The sequence below is a fragment of the Girardinichthys multiradiatus genome, chromosome 4 (genome assembly GCF_021462225.1).
Source record: "Girardinichthys multiradiatus isolate DD_20200921_A chromosome 4, DD_fGirMul_XY1, whole genome shotgun sequence".
NCBI classification, from domain to species: Eukaryota; Metazoa; Chordata; class Actinopteri; order Cyprinodontiformes; family Goodeidae; genus Girardinichthys; species Girardinichthys multiradiatus.
Window position 1 is genome coordinate 12,804,277 of NC_061797.1, and position 25,881 is coordinate 12,830,157.

Genomic DNA, 25,881 nt, shown 5'->3' on the forward strand with positions numbered 1-25,881 from the left:
GATGTGTTAAAATATCTGCTTGTTGACCTTTATTGCACATTTGGTTCTCATTAAAGCTAATTTAATGAGAAATAATCATGAGCTAGGCAGGTCAACCACTGTACACAACATAAATAATTTAAAATGTGTTATTTGATATTTGGTTTTGGTGATATTCACCGTTAGCTAAAAAATTTTTAAGGTCTCGAAGTGAGCATGCACAAATGAAAGCAGACAAGCTTATCGTTAGCTCACCACGCAACAGGGCATGTTTGAGGATAACGCGACCAATTCGTGAGTTTTCATCATATAGTTATTTTATTTGAGTAAGTAATGTCATTTTACTAATAAATGTGATCGTGTTGACCGTATAAATAGTTAGAATTGAGAAGTAATTTAAAGTTTCGTTTAGTTGCTAACACATCATGACAATGCGCTGCCGTTTTTCACAAACGCCATTTACAGAAGTTTCTTGGTTTGATACTTTTTCTATTTTTTACGTTTTCACGTTCTGGTCTATTATTGCCTGTGTTGTTACTGTTTTTTAACTACTTTAGGGGAATTGTGGGCAGAATGAAAAATTTGAATTTTCTGACTCAGGGCGGCAGTGGTGGTGTACAGCCATCGGTTACTTTATGACAACTATGAAGAACATTTACACTAAATTCTTTATTTTTTTTTTATTGTTAAAACAAACTGAAAACGTTAAGAATATTGCCCAGTATTATTTTACGTGTAAATGCCTCCCTCTCCTCCCCCAACTCAATGTTTAGTTTGTGCAGAACAGGCCAAGCTGCAATACCACTTGATCTCCACTAGAGACCGCTGTAGGCACTGCGTCTAGCGTCAATATCGTCAAAGGCTTCATCAATTTCAACCGTACAGGTTTACTCAACCTAATCGAGTGCAAATGCAATGACTTTTATACACATATATCATAGTTACCTTCACATTTAAATGTAAATGTAAGCGGAAATGTACCTTTTTAAATTTTCATCTTAAAGGTGCCCTATTGGAGGAAAGTGTACCAGGTGACAGGAAATAAACAAATCGGCTTGTTTTTCAGTGACGTTTTTTAGTTTGAGCTAGGTCATTTTACTTTATTTTCTTCCGCAGAACCAGATCGGTGCCGTGTAATCACTATTTTTTCTTGTCGCTATTTGTGTTGTGAGCTAATATTTGTTAACGTTTCCGAACCGTGAGTCAGACTGAGGTCGGTCAGAATGACTTGGTCTCCTCCGAGGGATTTCTGGTATCGCTTCTCGGCCTTTTGGCTAAGATCAAGTGTAGTATCTGTTCTTATCAGTTTAATATCTGATACGTCCCCTACCCGGGGACCATATATTAAATTGATTTTTGGAACAGGGAGATGGAATAGGGGCTTGCTCCGTCCACTCCACGCATCGACCTGGTATTGCATTACCTCCAGGAACGGTGCACCTCCCCAAACTTGTCTAATAATAATGTGAACTATATTAGCTGCGGACTTTATAATTATGTTTCATTAGTTGTTTAATCGGCATTAATTTATTAGGTAGAAAGTGTCTCATTTACGTTTAGTATGTATATGTGAAGTGACAAATAACAAAATAATGATTTCCACCATAGGGGTGGAAACCAGTGATCCCCCGCGCACTAGAGTCAAGAAGTCAAAGGTCAGCAATAATGTAAATGAGTCAACATAAAGAAAGCAAATCAAATTAGAACTAATTGAATTAATTTAGGCCCAATTTTGCTCTCCAGGTCCTGGTGGCTTTCATCCACTGGCCCCGGTTCCAGTTCGGATGATGTTGAAGCAGCATCACCTGAGCTGCCTCCCAACCGTGAGTAATAAAGTGTGTTTCTACTCCAAAATGTGGGTGTCTTGGTGTTTGTCTGACAACGTTTAAATAAAACAATAAGAGTCTGCCATACAGGATGTTAGCAGACTCCCCCACAAAACAAAAAGCACAAGAGGAACAAGACAATAAAAATACACAATTGTGTGTTTCCATCCCCCCTCGTTGTTGCACCAAATAAACAGTATGAGTGACTGGATTTTGAAGCCACTGTTGAAACTTGAAAGGTACCAAAGGAGGGGAGGTGCTATGTTTGGAGATGTGTGAGGGAGGCCCTATTTTGGCATGCACCAAGAGGTCCTGTAAATTCTTATTTCTCCGGAAAGCAGATATGACCCTCAGCGTAGTCAGCCTTTCACTGCTAGATTGGAACTGTACAAAGTTCTTTTTCAGAACTCTGGACAGTTCCACATTATTAGGGTAGAAAGTGGCCAAGAAGGGGAGCAGGGGCCCCTCCTTCTCCTTCACAAGTTGGGTCTCAGGCAGGCTCTTTAAACATCTCCTCAGAAATTACCTCTGGTAGCCTCTGCTGGACAAAGCAGAGAACAACACTGACTGCCTCACAAAAATCAGAGTGTTGTGTACATATTCTGTGAAATCTAATCAATTGGGATTTAACTAGTCCAGAAAATGTGTGCTTAGGGTGGAAGCTAGTTTTATACAATAAAGCATGTGTATCTGTAGGTTTAAAAAAGACTTTAATGTCCAATATGCCGGTGGTGTCAAATTTAGGGCCTTTAAAAGTGGTGGTGTCCAAAAAATCCACTGCTGTAACGCTCGTGGTCGATTTAAGTTTGATGGAGGCATTGATATTAAGTGTGTGTAAGAAATGTTGAAAGTCCTCCTCTGAGTGGGTCCAAACACCCCAAATGTCATCCAAATAACGATAATATAAAAAAGGTTTTCGGCCTTTTGGCTAAGACAGCGATCGACACCTCTGGGTGGTGAGCGTCTTACCTGTTGTGGTTTAGCCGCTTTCATCTGACAGAAGTGTTTTTCTCTTTTGTGCAGAAAAGATCAACTTGAAGTAGTTGAAACTTTCTTCACGCTTTTTTAATTTGCTTACTGTTTATAGTATATTTATTGTGTCTTGTGATATTTTTAGAGCATTTTAATTATTGCGTCTTAGGTATCTTTTCTTGTTTCCCATTTTTATTGGTTTATAGTACTTTTAACCCTTTTAAGGTTTTTAGTGTTTTTTAGTTTGTGGTGCCTCCACCATGTCGGCCAATCATGCCGGCATGCGGAGGCACCACAGCGTCCGTTTTTTATTCAAAGAAAATGATGGTAAGTCAATGGTAATGTCCAGACTAGACTTTTCCAGGAAGCTGATCCAGCAGACATTGAAGTTTACTGCAAATGACCTGAACTGTATCCTGACCCTGCCTTTCAACAAAGGATTTGATGTGAGTTTCTGCACAAGTGCGCTGTTACGAGAGTTTTGGACACGTTTTGAAAATGAAAAACCCCAATTTTCAGCATTCAGCGTTGAGAAGCTGACTGATAATACCTTGAAAACAGTTATTGTCAGGATGTTCAATGAGACAGTTAATGCTGAAGACATTTGTATGTGGCTGGGGAGATATTGCACTGTGAAAGGCCAGGCTATGAAGGTGAGGGATGTGGATGGCATCTGGAACTGTGCTTGGAGGGTCCCAATTAAACAATGGGAAGACCCCCAAGGTTTCCAGGGCCTGAAACATCTGCCCTCGATGGTAGTCCTGGGGGAAAACAGAGGCTATATTCATTACCAGGGACAGCGTAAGCTCTGCTGGAGATGTGGAGAGCACGGCCACCTGGTTGAAGCTTGTGACAAATTGTTTTGTGGGAAATGTAGAGAAGTTGGACACACTTTCGATGAATGTACAAATGGGAGAAAATGCAACCTGTGTGGAGAGGAGGGCCACCTTTTTCGAGACTGCCCAAAGTCCTTTGCAAACAAGCGTAAAAATAGAAAAGTAAATGAACAAACTGAAAAGGTAAGACAAATTACAACAGTTGAAGAGTTAATTGAAGCAGCTGGGCCAGAAAATTTAAATTTTCCGCCAAAACCTGTGATTGGAGGAGAGGAACAGGTGGAGGCGGGAACAGGGGAGGGGCCTGTAATGTCCCCACACACTGAAACATCCAATGAAGATGAGGACATGCAGGCAGAAGGCGGAGCTATGTCTCAGGATGAGGAAATGGAATCAGATGAGAGTAGTGAGGATGCCCCCCTCCCCGATGCCCAGCTGGCAAAGAGGCCAGCATCAGAGTTGTCTCCTGAGAACATCGTTGTCTTGGAAAAGAGAGGTAGGCTTGGGAACCTCTCAGATAACTCATCTGAGGAGGAGCCCAGAGTCTTCCCCTCTGACTCACCAAATGAGGTCTCTTTTTTGAACATAGCTCTTCAATCAACCCCAAAGGACACTGTGTTAAATAAAACCTTGCAACAGAGGCCAACACCTAGAGTCCGGAAGGGGAATGGAGCTCAATCCCTTCCTTGCCCACCCTGCGAAGTGAAGGAGGAGCTCCATTCACAAGAAATTACTTAAACTAGACACCCCACCCCTTTTGGATTTTAAGTGTATTTATTTATATTTAACCGTTTTAACCTCTAAAATGTCAAGCCTAGTCTCTTTAACCATACTCATGGCCCTCACCTTCTCAACAATCAATGTTAGAAGTGTGAAGTCAAGAGTTAGAGCCCAAAGTGTTTTATCCTTTTTAAGTTCTGTAAAGTCAGATGTGCTTTTAATTCAAGGATGTGCAATACCTTTTTTAACTAACTATACCCAGTGGCAGAACATGTGGCCACAGACGTCGATCTGGAGTGGATCAAACGACAATAAAAATGATGGAGTGGCCATTTTAATTAAAAATCCTCAGGTTCTGGTGAAGGGAAGCACTGTGGTGAGAGAAGGACGAGCACTTTTAGCAAATTTGACTTTTATGGGACAGGATTTTAACCTCTTAAATATTTATGGTTTTAACGACAAACATGACAGGTATGACCTTTTAGAGGATCTGCGGCCCCACATGCTTGGAAAGAAACCACTTATCGTCGGGGGAGATTTTAATTGCATTTTAAGCAGAAAAGATAGGAAAAGAGCAAAACAAGATTTTAAGGTGGATAAGACATCGCTTTTACTGCAGGGAATAGTTAGGGATTTTAAACTAGTCGATTGTTTTAAAGCAATGCATCCTAGAGAGGAGGGCTTCACCTGGGTCAGTGGTGATGGTTCCAAAGCCTCTCGCATAGACTATGTTTTTACTCGGGACTGTTCACCAACGGATGCTAGATTGACACCGGTGTTCTTTTCCAATCACTTAATGCTGTCCTGCACTCTTTCACTTTCTTTGGGTGTGACGACAGGGAGAGGTCTGTGGAAGCTCAACTGCTCCCTTTTGGACGACCAGGCTTTGGCCGACCAATATAGGGAGCAGTATCGGGAGTGGCAGACCCTCCAGGACTTATACGAAACACGTGCACTGTGGTGGGAGATGGTGAAGGGAAGGACCCAGACTTTCTTTCGACTGGCCGGGCAAAGGAAAAAAAAAAAGAAAATAGACGCATGATGGGGCTGCAGAAACGTCTGCAACGGTACTACATTTTAAATCAACAGGGAATGAATTTTAATAACGAAATTAAAGAAATTAAAAGAGAAATGTCAGCCTTGACTGACATAAAAAGCATAGGAGTCATCTTAAGAAGTAGAGAGAGGGAAATAGTGGAAGGAGAAAAATGTACGAGATACTTTTTTAAGAACATTTTAAGTAAACCATGCTTTATCTCAGAGCTAAGACAGGAACATGGATGTCTAGCTAAAAGTACAAAAGATATAACTGAAACAGTAGAAGATTTTTATTGCAAATTATATAAAGAAAAAGCTGTATCCATGGAGAACATCACAGAAACCTTAAGTTTTATCAAAAAAACTGTCAAAGATGGCATGCTTTTAGGTCAGGATTTTACCAGTTTAGAGCTCAATAAATGTCTTAAAGGTTTTAAGAGAGGGAAGTCCCCAGGATCAGATGGACTCCCTCTAGTTTTACTTGACTTTTTGGGACATTTTAGCATCTGACTTACTTGTTGTTTTTACAGATTTTAGCCAACTGGACAGACTCCCAGACAGTTTTAGAGAAGGGACTCTTATCTATAAAGATAAAGACAAGACTGACTTAAGAAACTGGAGACCCATTACCCTTTTTAAATTGTGACTGCAAACTTTTTAGCAAACTTTTAGCCATACGTATGCGCTTGGTTTTAAAAGAAATCATCCACCCGGATCAAGCCTGTGCCATTGAAGGCAGGAAGATCACCGACAGCCTCGTACTGATTCGAGACACCATCTGTTTTGCGAGAGACAGAAACATTCGGCTAGTAGTCCTAAATTTAGATTTTGAGAAAGCCTTTGATCGGGTCTCGCACCAGTACCTCTTCCGGGTACTGCAAAAAATGGGTTTTCCTGAAAGGTTTTTAGTCTGGGTGGGACTGCTGTATCGGGACATTTCCAGCAAATTCATGGTAAACGGGCATCTGACAAAAGCAGTAAAAATTAACTGCGGTGTCCGTCAGGGTTGTCCGTTATCTGCCCTCCTGTACGTGATTTGTAGAGAACCGTTGGCACAGATCTTGAGAAGAGACCCACAAATCAGGGGGGTAGGAATACCAGGAGGAGGAGGACAAACAACAAAATGCATTTTATACATGGATGACATCAACATTTTATGTACTGACCTTTTATCTGTAAACAGAGCTCTTGACGTGACCGACTGGTTTGGACAAGCCTCTGGCTCAAAACTAAATAAAAATAAAACGAGAGCACAATTTTATGGACCGTGGGCGACAACCGAAACGACAGGACTTCCACTAGATGTGGCACAGACTGACCAACGAATACTGGGCATCAAATTTAACAATGTGGGTGGAGGAGACACAAACTGGGTTGACATGATAGGTAAAGTAAAGCAACGACTGGGATTCTGGGGACTTAGGAAATTGACTTTTGAAGGCAAGGTTTTAATCATTAAAGCAGTGATTTTACCTTTGCTTTTATTGACCAGTTCTGTTTTTTTCCCACCCAGGAGAGTGATTTTAGAATTGGAACGCACCATTTTTTACTTCTTGTGGGGCTCCAAATGGGAAAGACTAAGAAGAGACATAATGAAGAAGCCAAAGGAGAAGGGAGGAAAAGGGGTCCCTGACCTGTACCTGTTTTTAGGAAGCTTATACACAAGCACCCACCTGAAGCAGGCTATGGATCTCTCCAGCAATCCAAAAACCAAAGCGATGACGAGATTTTGGATGGGATCTTATTTGAGACAGTTGAAACTTTTAAGCCCTGATCTTAGAATACCTGTGGCTTTTAACATGCCCCCAGCTTACTCTTTTATAAAGAAGTTTTTATTGCATTTTAACTTGGAAAAAGAAGAGCAGAACATTTTAATGAACCACCGCTCTCTCATTTCTGTTGTGCAGGAGCGGGAACAAGTGACTCCAGTGCGCGGCCTCTCTTTTGGGGAGCCCAAGACAGTTTGGCTCAATGTGAACCATCCTAGGCTCCCAAACAGACTTCGAGACTTGTCATGGATGGTGGCTCACGAGATCCTCCCAGTCAGGACCGTCATGCACTCTCGGGGCATGTCAGTAACATCTGTGTGCCCCCGACCAGGTTGTGGCGCACCTGAATCGGTGAGGCACCTGCTCTGGGAGTGCAGCGCTGCCGTAGACCAGTGGGCAAAGGCCGGCTCCTTACAATTCCCGTACTTACCAGCAAGGGAGGTCCTCACAGCACAACTAGTGCTTTACGGGGTGAGCCGTGGCATACACACAGAGAAAAAGGACTTCGCCGAGATGTGGCTCACCCTTGCCGCCATCAAAGACGCCATATGGACCTCCAGAAACTTGCTGGTAAGGAAGCACAAGCAGATTCCCCCCGTGGCTGTGATCCAGATGGCAGCAGCAACAAGGAAGTCGACCACAGCTGCAGGCGGCAGGCCTAGGACACAGCCACAAAGAAGCATCGCCTCTGTGCCCATTCGGACGAAGGAGCCGGAGCCACACAAACAAAGGTTAAAGCAGCGCCGGCCTGGCTCTCCGGGTGAGGCAGGTGGGAAGGAGCATCAGGGTGGGGATCCCCTCTGAGCACCATGACTGTTTGGGAGAATGAGATGGTTTTCTATTACTTTTTAAGGAGTCACCCCGATCCTACACAAATTTTAAAAATTGCACTGTCACTTAAAAAAATATGACGTTTTTAAACATCTCTTAAGATCAGAGGACTAATCCTATTGTTTCATTATTGTATTATTGTAATGTATTGTATTAATTGAAGAACTGTGCTCTGAAGGTATATGTCAATAAATTTTTTCGAAAGAAAATCTGTTCTTATCAGTTTAATATCTGATACGTCCCCTACCCGGGGACCATATATTAAATTGATTTTTGGAACAGGGAGATGGAATAGGGGCTTGCTCCGTCCACTCCACGCATCGACCTGGTATTGCATTACCTCCAGGAACGGTGCACCTCCCCAAACTTGTCTAATAATAATATGAACTATATTAGCTGCGGACTTTATAATTATATGTTTCATTAGTTGTTTAATCGGCATTAATTTAATAGGTAGAAAGTGTCTCATTTATGTTTAGTATGTATATGTGAAGTCAGGTTTGTGTATTGTGTTAATATAGAAAGATCTTGGTTGAATCTTGTATTTAAATGGGTATCATGTGTTCAAAGCCTGCTGCAGGATGGCTGAAAGTTTACTGATCTTAAGTGTTATAAGCACAGTGTTGTTTTGTTGGACTAAGAAAAGAAAAGAAATAAATAATAAACTCTGCTTTTTATATTTCAAACCTCACTTCTAGTTTCCTCTCGCTGCTCGAGTGGTCTTGTTCTGCAAACATCGCTGTTTATGGAAGTGTTTATAATAAACAAGCGACTTAGTCTCAGGGATGAGGTAGTTTGTTGCTACATCGGATGTTTTCCGCTCAGGTGTTGCAGCATTGAGGATGTGCTGTTATGCAATATTGATTCAGTTTTGCAGTACATGCATGCTCTGTGCTTTCTATTCTGTTTCTTTTAAAGTGATCCCACACTTTTGACATTTTCTGTCATTTTGTCAGCGCTTCTTTTTGCCCCTTGCTGTCTCCACCAATAGCTGATAATCATACTTGGGATCGACGTAACAGCAGCGTGGGCTATCATTAGTGGAAGTGAGAGCGTTGTGCAACACAAAGAACCACCTGGCTGGAAGACAGTGAACTAAATAGTTAAGCAGAATTTAATGAAGCCTCGAGAGATTTTAGTAATCGAGTTTCTCTAAGCGTTTCAGCCCTTTTACAGACCAAGCTCAGGATATTATTTGTCCTGCAGCAGTGTACTTTTGTATTGGGTTATTGTAATGCACTCATCCAAGTGATGGAAATTCTGGCTATTATATATATATATATATATATATTTATTTATTTTTTATTTATTTTATTTTCACAACATTAGTGTCCTTTATTTTAGTTATTTTCCCAAAGTAGGAAGACAGGAGGTGGGGTGGAGAGAGGGGGAAGACATGCAGCAGAGGTTGGGACCTAGGAGCATTGCGTCAAGGACTGAGGCCTCAGTGTTTGGGTCGGTGTGCCCCAATTCTGACTTTTTTTAAGAAAAAAGGATTTTATGGCTCAGCGCAGTAAAAACTGGTGTCTCTTTCAGGTCCCAAATGGCTCCTCAGTTTTGTTGTTGCTGAAAATAATTTATTACTAAAAATAATGTAAAGGTTTACATGCTTTTAAAATTAGTAATACTGTATACAGAACATGAGACAAAATTATAACTTTTAAATAGAAGATAATGTTATGAAAAACACATTTTAAAGTACAAATCCTCTAATGTGCTGGTTCAGGTTATTTTTAGAGCCTGCTAAATGAGAGATTTTGACCTTGGAAGTTTTACTTTCTCATGCAAATCGTCAGTGTGGTTCCACTTTAAAACATGCGCTGCTTGGTTGTTATTACTTGCTGTAAAATCTCTTAAAAGTTGCCCAATAAGACAGATCCAGAAATTTTTAGTTGCTGTCTAACTGCTTTGTTCAGTATGTCAATGGAAGGTGATAAAAAGACAAAGGGTAGGTTTTCATTCACTGTCTGTTTTTCTCTTGTGATCATTTGGTCTCTGCAGGTTTATAACCTCTCTTTTCATATCAGACTGTAGCCTCTTTGTTTATTTCTCTGTCCAGCGGCGTGAACTTGGCCGTGTTCATCGCACTGATGCCAGTGGTGATCTACGCCAGTCTCCGCCCCTTCTTCAGCCAGGGACACGCCCGCTTCCTGGAAACCTACCAGTCACTTCCCACTGTGAGCGTCCTGCCCTCCCCTGATGGCCAATGGGATGACCTCTCTCTGTACCTGCTCTACATGGAGGAGAACCTCAGCGAGCTGAAGTCATACAAGTACATAAAGGTGTGTTTACTACACCTTTTCCCGAGCGTCTAATTTGACCTTATCCTGGGATCAGAACATTTCATCATGAAACTCATTACTGTTTGCTCCAGAATTTGGACGGTAATAATGCTCAGGCAAAGACAAACTAAATAAATTATTTCAGAGAGAATAAGAGGCTGACGTAAACTCCAGTGCTCCTTTGTTGGAGGTGAATCTTTTTAAAACAGGAGTTCAACTATGTTGTAGAGTCGTTCGTGAGTGGTGGTATGATGGAGCAGGAGACTGACAGTGGAATGTAGGATTCGTCTGCAGTAACGAGGACGCTGCTCCGGTCCGTCAGAGTGAGGAGGCTGAGCTTGAAAATTGGTCTAAATTCATTGCAGTAAATTTTCCAAATGTCTGAAATACTGTGATCCCAGATATTTGGAGGTTTTCCTATAGAGGAAAGACCCTGGGCCCGACCCAGGACTTGCTAGGCAGATGATAAAACCCTCCTGGCCTGTAAGCACCTTGGGATCCGTCTGGATCTAGCTTTGAAGTATTGCTGGCGTGGATGTTTGGGTATCTCTGCTACCTTTGAACCCTGATCTCAGATGAGCAGAAGACAATCACTAGTTATTTCATATTTTTAGCTGCTGTTTTGTAAATAAATTAGAATGTCTGTATGTTGGAATAATTCAGACACTGTCGTATTTTGTTTAAACATTTGTTTGAACGTGTGTATTTTCTCTCTGCAGGTGTTGGAGATGTTAAAGAAGCGCGGCGAATGCTCAAGAGAAAACTTTGACACCGTGGGGCTACTGCAGACCCTCTGCCTGGTAAAGATGGATACCGTGGATGGAAAGAGAAGCACGGCCAAACTGGATCAGGTCAAAATGAATACTGCTGGCGGAGCAGCCAACTATGGAGCAGCTCTGAACAACCTCCGCCGTCCAAACTCCACATCTGGAAACGACATCAAGATGGAAGCAGAGATGCAAGGTAGATACAATCTTTGCCGGATTTACTGGGTTTCAGGAAACTCTGGAAAAGCATTAAAACAAATGAAAGTTGTGCATTCCACTAATTGGTGATCTTCTGTCTGAATGAAAAGAAACACTTGTGCTTTGTTCTGGTTTTATTCTGGTTATTTCATCTTGCAGCTGAGCTCACAGAACCACCTTTGTGCCTAGTTTGACAATTAAAGAAACAGGCTTCGATCTGAACTTTAATCTGGTAATTTCATAGTTTAAAAGTATTTCAGCTTGAAATGTCAATCCCATTGCTTTTGTAATAAATCACTAGTAGATGTCACTGTTTGTCTTTTTATAAAAAGAAAACGAAATCAGATTATTCTGCTGTTTCTATTTGGGTTTTTATTCATTTTGCTAAACAGAGACTCATGCAGCTGGCAGAATATGTTTTCTAATAGACTGCTGCCTTTTAGCATGTTTAGCTAAAACTCAAAACAGAAATAAAATTTTTTTAAAGAATGTTTTCTGTTTTAACAGTTTTTATGTTGGGTTAAATTTATCAAGGAAAACCAGTTTCCAGTTGATGCATTTGGTTTCTCAGAACACAAACAGGAATGACAGATAAAAGCAGACAGATCTGAATAAAGGCTGAATTTCTTATCAGTGTGTGATCAATATTGTAATAGAAACTGTGCATACCCATTACTGAAGTGTTGAATAAAAAATTACAAAAGCATTGAACAATGACCAAAGCAGGTAAATTTGAAGAATATGAATCTTGATTGAATTTTGTTATTTGTTTCAGAGCTCAGTCCATTGTTACCAAGAACCGACGAGACGGGCTGCAAAGTTGAAGAAGGCGGGACTCTTCGTCAGCGAGTGATGTGATTGGCTGGATTGAACGGAACTGCAGCCCCTACTCATGATGGAACCATAAAGATGCTCTGAACCTGTGGATTCATCAACATGGAGCTGACCTTTTCTTCTTTTCTCTTGTGGAAAAACTCTTGAAACCGACATCAAAAGACTAAAACGTGTGTTGGTTGGGATTTCAGGCTTTCACTGAATTTGTTTGTTAAACTGTTTGTATTTCAGATGTGATGGTTAAAAACACTATAAAACCAAAGTATACCCAGAGTTTACCGTTTGACCAAGCACCATCAGAGGAGCTGGACTGACAGCAAAGCAGAAATCAAATCATCTGTTATTCAGACTTCAGCTGAATTATTGTTTGAATCTGCACTGCAGATCTATTGTTTGCTTCATCTCATCTCTAAAGTGACAGATTCTTCTGAGGATGCACATAATCCAGAGGAAGAACACATCTGCTGGATGAGCTGAATATAAAATCTGCTTATTAGGTTTTAAGTAAAATGTTTAAATGCATGCATTCATTTTTATTTGCAATGTCCATTTGGGAGCGTTTAGTTTTAATGAGATGGTCATTCACATTTCAGGATGTTTTTAATGCTTTAAAATGGGAATAGCATAGTGTGGTTTGTTGTTTACCTCTGTGATGTTTTCAGGTCATGATTTTCATAATAATAATAATAATGAATAATATGAATGTCTAAGCTGATTTTCCTGCTGAAGGACTGGATCATTTTCTCAAGTTCAGATCTCTTTATTGATATCTTTGATGTACAGATGCATTAAGCTTTTATATTAGGAATATATTTTCTTGTTTAAAAAAGATAGATGTTTATCACGTTCCATAACTGCACAAATGCTCAGCAGAATTGAAATAATATGAACAGAAATGTGCAACTTACCAAAATGTGGATATTTTTAATGAAAGCCTTTTTTGTGATGATGTTGACTGTGGTATTGAGATGATGGGCAGGTGTAACTGTCTGTAGTATTAAAACAGAGGTTTAATGTTCTTACAGCTGAACTATTGTCCGTTTTTGTAGTTTCACTGTAATGTTGGAGTTCATTCAGAAGAAAAAAGGTTGAATCACCGTTAAGTCTGATCTTCATTTTGGGCCGTGGCTCCATGTTTTTGTTCTTCAAAATGCTTTTACACAAAGGAGTAAATCCTGGTTAATTTTTACCAGCGCTGAATGTGTATATGTGACAAAGTTTCCAGATCAGTCGAGTCCAAACCTTTTCCAAAGCCGGCTGTTTTTATCAAAAAAACGAAATCTCTTAGAAATGGTTAATCTGTACCTGCTTCTTATTATTTTCAGTAGTTATTGCATAACTAAACCAACAATATTTTAATTAAACAACCAAAGTAGTCAGTTTTTTGTAGTAAATGGATCTTTAGATCTATGTGGATCCAAAAAGCCATTCTTCTTGCAGGATAGTGGCCAGGTCACTAGGTGATACTGGTGGAGGAAAACGTTTCCAGACTCGCTCCTCCAAAACACCCCAAAGTGGCTCAATAATATTTAGATCTGGTGACTGTGCAGGCCATGGGAGATGTTCAACTTCACTTTCATGTTCATCAAACCAATCTTTCACCAATCTTGCTGTGTGTATTGGTGCATTGTCATCCTGATACATGGCACCGCCTTCAGGATACAATGTTTGAACCATTGGATGCACATGGTCCTCAAGAATGGTTCGGTAGTCCTTGGCAGTGACGCGCCCATCTAGCACAATCCACCCCCATGCTTCACTCTGGACATGCAACAGTCTGGGTGGTACGCTTCTTTGGGGCTTCTCCACACCGTAACTCTCCTGGATGTGGGGAAAACAGTAAAGGTGGATTCATCAGAGAACAATACATGTTTCACATTGTCCACAGCCCAAGATTTGTGCTCCTTGCACCATTGAAACCGACGTTTGGCATTGGCATGAATGACCAAAGGTTTGGCTATAGCAGCCCGGCCGTGTATATTGACCCTGTGGAGCTCCTGATGGACAGTTCTGGTGGAAACAGGAGAGTTGAGGTGCACATTTAATTCTGCCGTGATTTGGGCAGCCGTGGTTTTATGTTTTTTGGATACAATCCGGGTTAGCACCCGAACATCCCTTTCAGACCAGCTTCCTCTTGCGTCCACAGTTAATCCTGTTGGATGTGGTTCGTCCTTCTTGGTGGTATGCTGACATTACCCTGGATACCGTGGCTCTTGATACATCACAAAGACTTGCTGTCTTGGTCACAGATGCACCAGCAAGACGTACACCAACAATTTGTCCTCTTTTGAACTCTGGTATGTCACCCATAATGTTGTGTGCATTTCAATATTTTGAGCAAAACTGTGCTTTTAATTCAACAGTTTCATCCACACTTGATGTTCCAGGACCTCGGCATCAGTTCTTCTTTTTACAAACCAGATCTTGGACTTCTTTACAAGCCCACCACAGATGCAAGAATCAGCTTTTGTATCCCACAGGGGTGTGTGCTAAGCACTATTGTGGATTTTCTAATCAAAGTGGGAGAGAAGACAACTCATTAACAAGAGAAAGACCGGATTTTATCTTTATAAGTTTATTCAAAGGCATACAGCATTTGAAGACCCTGTCACTGAACGAGTCAGTGAAGCAGAGCCCCGAACAAAATTTACAGACAGTATTTATACCAGTATGTGGGTGTTATCTCAACATAAAATAGTTTGAAAATATAGCCCCTAGACCCCTCCCTGGGTCAAAGGTAACAAAGTTATTTATGAGGGCACCCATCTACCATCCCTTGAGATACAACACTTCAGGAAGTGTTAACCATAAACTCTTCTGATAATGAATTTAGAACCCATTTCCTCTAAGTAACCAAACACAGCGGTCATAGATGAGAGGGATAAAAAGAATTTTCCACAACAGCACCCTGTTGTAAAGCCTGTTTACTCATGACTGTACAGCCATAAACAAATCAAATGTCATCAGTAGAGCCACATGGGATTAGGAAAATTATGATAATATTGAAATGATTATTTCAGTTACAGTTAACTTATGATGTATTCTCTGACTGTAGAGAATAGGCCACCTAAGATGTGCACCAAGAGTGGGAATTAAGGGCTGTTAGAGTCCAACTGGACAACTATGTTATCAATGTACAATACATGGTTTAATCTTACAATATAGTATTTTATGGACACATCAAGGCTACGTGGAGGAGAATATGACCCAGAGAGCACTGAAGAGGCAGAGGGGGAGAAACAGCTGCTGTAGAGAGTACCTTCCACTTGTGGAGCATTAAGAGTCTTCTAGCAGGGTGTATCACTGCTTGGTATGGTGGCTGTAATGATGCAGACTGCATGCAGAGGGAGGTGAAGTCAGCACAATACATCACCAGGGTTGAACTGACAGCCATCCAGGAGCTCTACAACAGCACTGTAGAAGCAAGGAGCAGCAGACCCTTTCTGGTCCTCGCTATTCCAGTCAGACAATGTTCCTGCTTCTGCCATTAGGAAGGAGGAACAGAAACATCTGAACACGTATCAGCAGATCTTAGACCAGTTTCTAGCCACAGACTATCAGGAACTGCTTGAAACGTATATTTTGAAGTCAGTAATTTTATGTGAATTCAAAAATATGATGCCACTATCCACTGCAGCCAGTTCTCTATAACCTATGATGAAAAATAGCTTCTTGGCCAACTCTGGTGCATTTGCAGCAATGCTATTAATGTACCAGGTCCCAGTGAAATTAACCTAATCTATTATTGATATTCCTATTCAGATGTTTTTTTTAAAGTGAAATACTTTTATTTCTGACAGGCAGCTGTATTTCTGACCCGCTTCTTTGCTTTGAAACTAAGAACTGCACTAAGAAAAAGTTTCGTTCCTCTGACTAAACTAATGTTATAACTCTGAATCCCTTGTAATCATAGACCAGGTCACTTACAGCCGTTTGCATCACTCGTGTGCTGCTCGCACTAACCAGACATTATGAAGGTATATGTTTAATTATTCCTAAACTGCTCCAGTCTAATCAATGAAGATATTATATATTTCTCTAATGTGAGAAGAAGCAGAAAAACACTGACATGTTTAAAATTGAAAACAAAAAACATAATGTTCTTAAATATTTGAACTAATTAGACTTCCTGGAAATAATTAGTAGGTTTATTTGCAGAGAAAAAGCAGGCCAGCAAGGGTCCAGTGACCAGGTTCTGTCATTATGAGAATCTTTGAGTTTGCCACAGTTTCGAAGAAAAGGTTGAAATTAATGCAATAAAATGCACTTTGTTTTATTTGTTTCATAGCATGAAAAAGTTTAAAATAAAGGTTTAATTCACTGAAAAATTAAAAGTGGACTGCAGTAAGCAAGCAGGTGCATTATTTAATATTTTATTGGTGTGTTTCAAGAGCAAAACATAATACCCTGAGCTCCATTTCTAAACATTGAAGTCACTACTAAAGTTAATGAAATATATATAAAGCTGTAAAGAATTTGAAATCAGCTGTTGCTGCTATATTTATGTCAAGTTTCTACTTTAATATTTTGATGTTACCTTTCAGACATTATAAAAGGAAGATTAAATGTTTAACTTTGTTAGTTGTTGCTTTTACTTGTGTTTGTAATAAAACCACTGAAAGGCTTCATTCTATTTCTGTGATTTATTATTTGAAGCTCTGTTGTTGGTCTTAATTATTGGATTCAATAAAGTGTTCTTGTTTTATTCTTCAGGCCTGGAAACACATTAAATCGTGTCATTGAACCGCCTGATCAAGGCTCATTTGCATAATTGGCCTGGAACAACCCAACGATGGAGTCCGAGTCCAAATAACTTACAGGTCCTTCTCAAAATATTAGCATATTGTGATAAAGTTCATTATTTTCCATAATGTCATGATGAAAATTTAACATTCATATATTTTAGATTCATTGCACACTAAATGAAATATTTCAGGTCTTTTATTGTCTTAATACGGATGATTTTGGCATACAGCTCATGAAAACCCAAAATTCCTATCTCACAAAATTAGCATATTTCATCCGACCAATAAAAGAAAAGTGTTTTTAATACAAAAAACGTCAACCTTCAAATAATCATGTACAGTTATGCACTCAATACTTGGTCGGGAATCCTTTGGCAGAAATGTCTGCTTCAATGCGGCGTGGCATGGAGGCAATCAGCCTGTGGCACTGCTGAGGTCTTATGGAGGCCCAGGATGCTTTGATAGCGGCCTTTAGCTCATCCAGAGTGTTGGGTCTTGAGTCTCTCAACGTTCTCTTCACAATATCCCACAGATTCTCTATGGGGTTCAGGTCAGGAGAGTTGGCAGGCCAATTGAGCACAGTGATACCATGGTCAGTAAACCATTTACCAGTGGTTTTGGCACTGTGAGCAGGTGCCAGGTCGTGCTGAAAACTGAAATCTTCATCTCCATAAAGCTTTTCAACAGATGGAAGCATGAAGTGCTCCAAAATCTCCTGATAGCTAGCTGCATTGACCCTGCCCTTGATAAAACACAGTGGACCAACACCAGCAGCTGACACGGCACCCCAGACCATCACTGACTGTGGGTACTTGACACTGGACTTCTGGCATTTTGGCATTTCCTTCTCCCCAGTCTTCCTCCAGACTCTGGCACCTTGATTTCCAAATGACATGCAGAATTTGCTTTCATCCGAAAAAAGTACTTTGGACCACTGAGCAACAGTCCAGTGCTGCTTCTCTGTAGCCCAGGTCAGGCGCTTCTGCCGCTGTTTCTGGTTCAAAAGTGGCTTGACCTGGGGAATGCGGCACCTGTAGCCCATTTCCTGCACACGCCTGTGCACAGTGGCTCTGGAAGTTTCTACACCAGACTCAGTCCACTGCTTCCGCAGGTCCCCCAAGGTCTGGAATCGGCCCTTCTCCACAATCTTCCTCAGGGTCCGGTCACCTCTTCTCGTTGTGCAGTGTTTTCTGCCACACTTTTTCCTTCCCACAGACTTCCCACTGAGGTGCCTTGATACAGCACTCTGGGAACATCCTATTCGTTCAGAAATGTCTTTCTGTGTCTTACCCTCTTGCTTGAGGGTGTCAATAGTGGCCTTCTGGACAGCAGTCAGGTCGGCAGTCTTACCCATGATTGGGGTTTTGAGTGATGAACCAGGCTGGGAGTTTTAAAGGCCTCAGGAATCTTTTGCAGGTGTTTAGAGTTAACTCGTTGATTCAGATGATTAGGTTCATAGCTCGTTTAGAGACCCTTTTAATGATATGCTAATTTTGTGAGATAGGAATTTTGCGTTTTTATGAACTGTATGCCAAAATCATCTGTATTAAGACAATAAAAGACCTGAAATATTACAGTTAGAGTGCAATGAATCTAAAATATATGAATGTTAAATTTTCATCATTACATTATGGAAAATAATGAACTTTATCACAATATGCTAATATTTTGAGAAGGACCTGTAGAGTCGATGTGAAGGGAATTCATTGTGCCATGGCATCTTACCAGTAAGTCGGTTTGTTTAATCTGTGACATTTATGGTTTCGTTATATTGCTTTTTAACTAAATATATGAACATTTTCAGGGGTTTTTAGCACCTTTTCGCCAAGGTTTGGGCGCTGGCGGCGTCTCCTCGGCGCCATGTTTGGCTCATAGCGTTTCTCTGCAGGTTGTGTTCACCTGAGACGCTAAAAGACGATTAATGCAAACAAAATGACCAGATAAATGGGTCGTCCGCGTTTAGAAAAGCACAGGTTGGATTAAAGTGTAGATATTACTGTAAGTGTATTACGCTACCTCGTTGTGTAGGCCGCTGACCTGCTCGGTCCAATTTCATTTTATGTATATTTTTTTCAATTCTGGTCACTAATAAGAGATAAATAGGCTTCACCTAAACAACCTTTTTATTACTATGCATGTTTTAGTTTAAGGCTTTTAATGGCGTTTTTAAAAGCAGTGAAGGAAGAAAATTACATTTTCTTTAAATGTCCAGCAGGGGAAGCATAACTTATGAAGGGGTTCATGGGCTTCAGATGGTCATAAATGTTTTGACTTTTATTAAATATATTTGTTCCGAAGCTGGCATAGTCATGTTGGCTCGGCTCTGGTTCAAGCAGCAATTACAGACTCACCTGGCAGTTTTAGGAGGTTTATAGAAAACACAAGGTAGAAAACATCAGGTTTCTGCACCAGGACCAGGCCAAACACTGGAAGGAGAAGGTCAGGATTAGTTGGTGGTAAGGTTAGGTTGAATATGGGGTCTTGTAATAGGTTGAATAAGTGGCCTGCTGTTTGGTGATGAAGATGGAGGTTCAGAGAAAATAAGCAACCCTGAGTTGTAGATTGGCAGATTGATAGTGTTTGCGAGGTTTGAGATGGAAGGGCATCTGTTTGTTCTTCCCCAGAATGAGGCTGATTGAGACACCTCAGTTAACAGAGGATGGAGAGGAAAGAGGTGGATGGTTTACCAAGCTGCAGTTTAACAAGGATCAAGGAGGGATCTTCTGGAAAATCCAGAGACTGAGGAACACCAACCACCAAGGTACAAACCTGACGAAGTTTACTGGAGCAGGATCCTAGAAGGAAGGAGACAAAGGTATGATCAATCAAAATACTTCATGAAGAAGTCAGCAAGATCTGGCCTGATTACTATACTATGTGAGCTAACAACCTGGTGTCTTTCAGGGATTCTGCTCCTTTTAAGCACCTCCTGATTGGTTCAACGAGCTGCAGCTGCGGAGCCTGTCAGTCACACCCTGCTGAAGAGGTGAGGGAGGACAAACAGAAAAACACAACACAAACCTTCACATCAGTCAGGGAGTGTAACACAAGCAAAAACTCTGCTATATCAATTGTTTCTCATAATTGTTCTATCTTTACCTGGTGTGTGGTATTTACTCTCTCTTATTTACTCTCACTTTCCTGCTCTCTTTAGCCTTTGTCATTTGTCCACTTGGAGGATTTTATTCTGTAACATTCAAACTGGGTTTGACCCCCCTGGCTGGGGATCTTTCTGCATGGAGTTTGCATGTTCTCCCCGTGCATGCGTGGGTTCTCACCTGGTACTCCGGCTTCCTCCCACAGTCCAAAAACATGACTGTTAGGTTAATTGGTCTCTCTAAATTGCCCTTATGTATTAATGAGTGTATGCATGGTTGTTTGTCCTGTATGTCTCTGTGTTGGCCTGCGATGGACTGGCAACCTATCTCTCGCCCGTAGACTGCTGGAGATAGGCACCATCTCCCCCGTGACCCACTATGGAATAAGTGGTATAGAAGATGAATGAATGAATGAATAACATTCAAACTAATCATCACCTTTTTACTGAAGGTTTTTTGCAGATGGGTTGTAGACACAGCAGTTGGCATCTGTAGGAATACCACAGACATATTTTTCAAAGAATAGACAGATTTAATGGTATTTATCCATGAGAAATTCTCCTGCTTTGATGCTAACATAATATGGAGGGAGCCACAGTCCACAATCATGATTTGCAGTAACTCGTGTTCAGGAAATGAAGTCACCCATTGAGATGCTCAAAGGTTTGGTTCAAAACGTTGCTGGAAAAGATCAGTCTTTAGGGCGATGAGATATTGTTTATAAATGAGATTTATAATATATGTTTTATATTTTGATGTTAATTTATTTATTTCTCTTCCAGCCTGTTCACACTGTTCAAAAAATGGCTGTAATTTCCCCTCCTGGTCAGCAGGTGGCAGCGACAGCAGGAGTCTGAAAATCAAGAAGCAGGAAGTGGTTGTGCTGTAAGTTTTAACAATACGTTTTAAAATGTATTTTTATTCTTTATTTTGGCGTTATGGTGTGCATCAAACAGTTGTTATTAAAGGTCAAACATATTTTCAACCCATATGAGCGCTGTTGGGTTGTTGGTCTTTTGGAGAAGGTTGAAAATAGAGATGTTCTGTCAGTTAGCTTAGTTAGCCTTTTATCCATGCTAAAGCAGTGTTGCATTGTGGGTAGTCAAACTGCATTTTAAACCATAAATCTAACCTTAATAACTTTGTTTTTCAATTTTCTACAACAGTTATTCCAGTGTTTTTTAACTAGTGTAGCAAGACAGCTTCCAGGCTCTGGTTTTGTTAAGTGACAGTGTGTTAGCACCATGATTCATTTAGGTGTGTGTGTGAAAGACATCCCGGTGTGTGAGTAGAACAACTCATACTTACCTGGCAGGGGAGATACCATGATCAAGAAGGTGGTTCACCCAGGGTGAGGCTCAGCCATTGCACTCCGGTTGTGCTGACCCCTGCGAATTCCCCAAATGTGGGAATCTCGACTGCATAATTTCTGGTAGTGGGGGACTGCGTTCGCGCTCTCCCCTGATTAATTGTTAAAGAAAACCATGAATAGAAAGAGAAACCTGAATTTACAACTGATATTAATGCAATTCTTTCAGTGGTGCATATATATATTAAAGCATGTTGCACATCTAAATATGCCAGACTTATGAGAGTAACTAGGTTTCTGTGCATTAGTGTCTCATTTTTATCAGATATGATTGCTGTACTGCTGAACAGATACAGAGATTCTATTTTGGGTTTTGATTAGCTGTTAGCCATAATTGTTCAAATGAACAGAAATAAAAGCTTGAAATATAGCTGTGTTTGTAATGAACCTATGTGAGTTAGACTTTGAATTACTAAAATCTGCTTTTTAATGATATTCTATTTTATTGTGATGCTTGTTTTTTTTAAATGGCCACAAAACACAAACTATCAACATATAGATAGTACCCTGCAGCTAATAGTTGTTAAAACTGGTTTTGATTACAAATGGAACCACATTAATCTCCCCCTGCAGGGGCACAGCTTCACACCAGCAGTGCTGCAAACAGAGACTACAGCCATATATACTGTAAATAAAAAATGACCATCAGTTTTTATTTGAAGAATGGCATACATGATTTTTCTATGTGACCAAGGATTTTAGCTCCTGTTGACTTCAAGGTCAAGAAACAACATAAGGAGGAACAACATCTAATATGTACCCATGTCCTGAACTACAGTTATGTGAAGGAGATCAGCTAACATTATCATATGGGCTGTGATGAGTCTGAAAGCTGGACTCAGTCACAGATATTGATATTTTTGCCTCTTCTCATGACGTTTAAGACTCACAATCAACTTAATTGCAGCTTAATTGTGTCTCTTCTGTTTCCACACAGATGGATGCAGTTTCTTCTTGTGAACAGCAGGTGGCAGCAGCAGGACTTTTCACATGGTCACAAAGAAACAGGAAGTGGTTAGACTAAGTAAAACAAACATCATTACATGTTTCATATTTATTCTCTGCGATGTGGATGAATTAGTTAATTTCAGACTGGTGTATCTTTGACTCATGAGCTCTCTATTTGGCTGTTGGGACTTTATAAGAAGTTACAAATAGTGGAAATATGTCAGATGTTGGTTAGCTTTAGCCATGCTAATGCAGTGTTGCATTGTGGGTAATAAAATTGTTGTTTTTTTTTTAAACGTTAGATGTAAACTGTTTTTTAATTTTCTTCAACATTTATTCCAGTATGCTTTAACTGTGGTAGCAAGACAGCTTCCAGGCTCTGGTTTTGTTAGGTGATAGTGTGTTGGCACCATGATTCATTTAGGTGTGTGTGTGAAAGACATCCCGGTGTGTGAGTAGAACAACTCATACTTACCTGGCAGGGGAGATACCATGATCAAGAAGGTGGTTCACCCAGGGTGAGGCTCAGCCATTGCACTCCGGTTGTGCTGACCCCTGCGAATTCCCCAAATGTGGGAATCTCGACTGCATAATTTGTGGTAGTGGGGGACTGCGTTCGCGCTCTCCCCTGATTAATTGTGAAATGAAAAATATTTAATAACAGTGTTGTTCTTTGGTGCTAATGTTCATTATTCATCTATTTTGTTAAATACACATATTTTAGTTATTAAAGTTGTGGTTGATATGATTACGTCAATTAACATCCATTCTAATATGAATGTACTTCTATTATGAGTTACACTACTGGTCAAACGCTTTAGATACACTTTATCACTTTCTGGGTATTCTTATTTTCACGACTGTTTACATAGTAGATTCTCAACAAATGCAAAAAAGCTATGAATGAACACACATACATTTATGTAGTATAGAAAAGGTGTGAAGTAAATCTTAACATTTTTATATTTTAGATTTTTAGCCACTATTTGCTTTGATTACTGCTTTGCTCTCTTGGCAAAGGGCACTACTTTAAGGAATCTAAAATATAATTAAAGTTCTTTCACAATTTTTTGTTTGCTACATTATTCCATGTGTTCATGCACAGTTTTGATGCCTTCAGTGAAAATCTATGTACAATGTAAATAGTCAAGGAAAAAAAGAAAACCATTAAATGAGAAAGTGTTTCTCGAACCTTTGACCTGTAGTGTATCTGTAATGAAGCGGTTTTATATCCATGAACTTGTGGAAGTGTTAATTTGTTTTAAATCATGGAAACAAATAATCATTAAAAGTTCTTGAATGTAATGGATAATTTGTTTTAATCATATATTGTTTTCTGGAGACTAGTTTAATTTATAATGGTACTGATTCCAGTTGGGGTCTGTTGACTATATGAAATACAGATTATGACCTCCTGATTAAACTGAAATGTCTTGTGATCTCTTGCTGGCAAATATTTATTGAACCACATTTTCTTAAGGTAGAACAGAAGCAGGTTATAGAAAAATACCTAAATGAACAGATATCAAAGCAGGCTTGAAACATCCACATTGGTAGCAAAAACATTGACACATGGTTGATATGTACCAACTTGTGTAAGATGCTCCATTTTTAACCCCAAACATTTAGGGATGTAACCATGTGTGTATTTAGTTAAAGATTACCAACACAGCTCTAAGGCCCCACAATCTAAAACTCTTTCAGGTTTGTTCACAGTTTACTCCACTTGGAGCAAATCTTTGCAAGTTGATTTTTGTGTTAAGAACTGCAAGTAGGCTGATAAACATAGAATTTGACCTTTTATCAGTGTAGCTTGTGATAAAGCTTAGTTTAGGGGGTGATGATTAGGTGTCTAGGTTAGCGTTAGGGGTGAGGGCGTCACATTACACAAATTTATGAACTAAAGAGCTGAGGGTGGTGGGAGCTTCGGAGGTTTGCTGGTTCCTGCAGCCAGGTACTTCTGTATGACACAGTAGGGTAGGGTGAATGGGTGAAATGATTATAATCTTGCAACGTTTTGCAGTTTGCACAATTGCCTCATTTGTCCACCAGAGCTCGCCAGAGAACTTTTAATTTTGTTTCAAGGGGTTTTCTGCACTCTAGCCAAGTTGCTCCAGATGCAGGGATGTTCTACATCAGGGGTGCTCACACTTTTTCAGCATGCGAGCTACTTATAAAACAACAGAGTCAAAAAGATCAACCTACCCACTACAAAAATGCAAAACATATAACTATTTTCAAATTTATTAAGGAGTCTTTGTATGTATAATGTATGTTGATGTACCTTGCATTACTGAATAAGCCAATATTGCACAACACACATAATAAATCATTATTTACATTTTCTGTAATTACCTGAATTACTTGAGTCAGCTGCTTCAACGAATGCTTCTTTTACCATCTCTCCGTCTTGGAAGGACTTATTGTTTTTAACGATGGCGTGACTCACCTGGAACGATGCTTCGGTGACTGCTGTCCGGACAACTGGGATTTTAGTTCCTCCACCTTTCTCTTTCTCAGCTGGCTTTTTGGCGGAAAGTCGATGTCGTATTTTCCATGAACAATCCGAACATGCCACTCCACATTTCATGTCATCTGAATGGTTGCCCTGTATGTCAATCAAGTGACGGGATGTTTGATAGGCTGACAAATATTTTTTTTAATGTCACTTCGCAATCGACCGGTAGATCGCGATCGATGTATTGAGCACCCCTGTTCTACATCAACTAATGCTCCAACCAAACACAGATTGAAGCTCTTTATTTCTTCTTGTTCAACACCAACTGAAGACTACTTGCCATTTTCTAACATTGTTTCATAAAGGTAGTTGTAAAACGTTTTAACAATCATACATTGCATAACGTAATCCATTTAAAAAGTGACATTGGAGCATTAAATATTAGTAAGATGAGAGAAATACGTTTGTATTTTAACCTTCAAGTCTTCATCTTTTACATGTGTATCAAAGCTTTACTTTCTAGTCATTCAAACTACCTGATGCACAGGAACTTTAAACATTACTGCAAAGTTTTTTCCCACTTGGTTTAACTTCAGATCAGTTTTAGCGGGGGTCCGGTTGCCAAAACAGATGAACAGGTGGAACCTCTAAATACAAACGCATCCAAATATGAATGTTTCCAAAGACGAGCTGAGCATGACCGTCCTGTGAATTTTTCTCTAAACACTGATATGAAGGATGTTGTTGTGAAGCGCTTCAGCCTGAGTGCTGCATTCCTCTACCGCATAAATCAGGGAGTGTAACACCCAACATTATGTTGCTACTTAATTGTCATTTAAAATGTTACTGATATTATTTGGCTGCTAATACTCTGTTTCTCATATTTGTTCTATCTTTACCTGGTGTGTGGTATTTACTCTCATTTTCCTGCTCTAATTGGTCTCTCTAAATTGCCCTTAGGTGTGCATGAGTGTGTGCGTGGTTGTTTGTCCTGTATGTCTCTGTGTTGGCCTGCGATGGACTGGCAACCTGTCCATGGTGTAACCTGTCTCTCGCCCGTAGACTGCTGGAGATAGGCACCAGCTCCCCCGTGACCCACTATGGAATAAGTGGTATAGAAGATGAATGAATGAATGAATAACATTCAAACTAATCATCACCTTTTTACTGAAGGTTTTTTGCAGATGGGTGGTAGACACAGCAGTTGGCAT

General features: G+C 40.1%; 2 long non-coding RNA genes, 3 other non-coding genes and 1 pseudogene across 6 annotated transcripts; 5 read left to right on the forward strand and 1 right to left on the reverse strand.

Annotated features, from left to right (window-relative positions):
* Positions 1-1,233: 1,233 nt before the first annotated feature.
* Positions 1,234-1,424, forward strand: LOC124867663. Its single transcript, XR_007038126.1, has one exon. It is a non-coding gene; the product is annotated as a U2 spliceosomal RNA (small nuclear RNA).
* A 6,735-nt stretch (positions 1,425-8,159) lies between these two features.
* On the forward strand, positions 8,160-8,333 carry LOC124867664 (annotated as a pseudogene).
* A 6,360-nt stretch (positions 8,334-14,693) lies between these two features.
* LOC124866755 lies at positions 14,694-24,754 on the reverse strand. 2 transcript variants are annotated; one of them, XR_007037907.1, is made up of 5 exons: positions 24,662-24,754; positions 19,688-19,775; positions 19,567-19,592; positions 19,149-19,223; positions 14,694-15,533 (listed from the first exon to the last, which is right to left on the reverse strand). It is a non-coding gene; the product is annotated as an uncharacterized LOC124866755 (long non-coding RNA). The 2 variants fall into 2 exon arrangements; XR_007037908.1 differs by having other exon boundaries at positions 24,568-24,724.
* Positions 20,533-22,844, forward strand: LOC124866756. Its single transcript, XR_007037909.1, has 2 exons — positions 20,533-20,780; positions 22,202-22,844. It is a non-coding gene; the product is annotated as an uncharacterized LOC124866756 (long non-coding RNA).
* LOC124867662 lies at positions 21,196-21,359 on the forward strand. The gene has a single exon (XR_007038125.1). It is a non-coding gene; the product is annotated as a U1 spliceosomal RNA (small nuclear RNA).
* LOC124867652 lies at positions 22,680-22,843 on the forward strand. Its single transcript, XR_007038116.1, has one exon. It is a non-coding gene; the product is annotated as a U1 spliceosomal RNA (small nuclear RNA).
* Positions 24,755-25,881: the final 1,127 nt, after the last annotated feature.